At 65.4% G+C, this 217-nt stretch overlaps 1 protein-coding gene across 1 annotated transcript in view; it reads left to right on the forward strand.

Annotated features, from left to right (window-relative positions):
- ABHD17A (abhydrolase domain containing 17A) overlaps positions 1-217 on the forward strand; it is a 6,667-nt gene that overhangs the window by 2,859 nt on the left and 3,591 nt on the right. The gene's annotated exons all lie outside the window — the stretch shown is intronic.

Consider the following 217-nt stretch of genomic DNA (forward strand, 5'->3'; position numbering starts at 1 on the left):
CTACAGGTACACCGGTGCTCTTTCACACGGCAACGCCGTGGACCTGGGGCAGATGAGCAGCTTCTACATCGGGCTGGGCACCCGCATCAACTGCAACATCTTGACTACTCGGGCTACGGCGTGAGCACGGGCAAGCCCTCGGAGAGGAACCAGGAACCCGACATCGATGCCGCGTGGCAGGCGCTGCGGACGCGGTGAGCGGGGTGACGGGCAGGGG

Source organism: Aptenodytes forsteri, unplaced genomic scaffold (assembly GCF_000699145.1).
Source record: "Aptenodytes forsteri isolate BGI_AS27 unplaced genomic scaffold, ASM69914v1 Scaffold391, whole genome shotgun sequence".
Classification (NCBI taxonomy): domain Eukaryota; kingdom Metazoa; phylum Chordata; class Aves; order Sphenisciformes; family Spheniscidae; genus Aptenodytes; species Aptenodytes forsteri.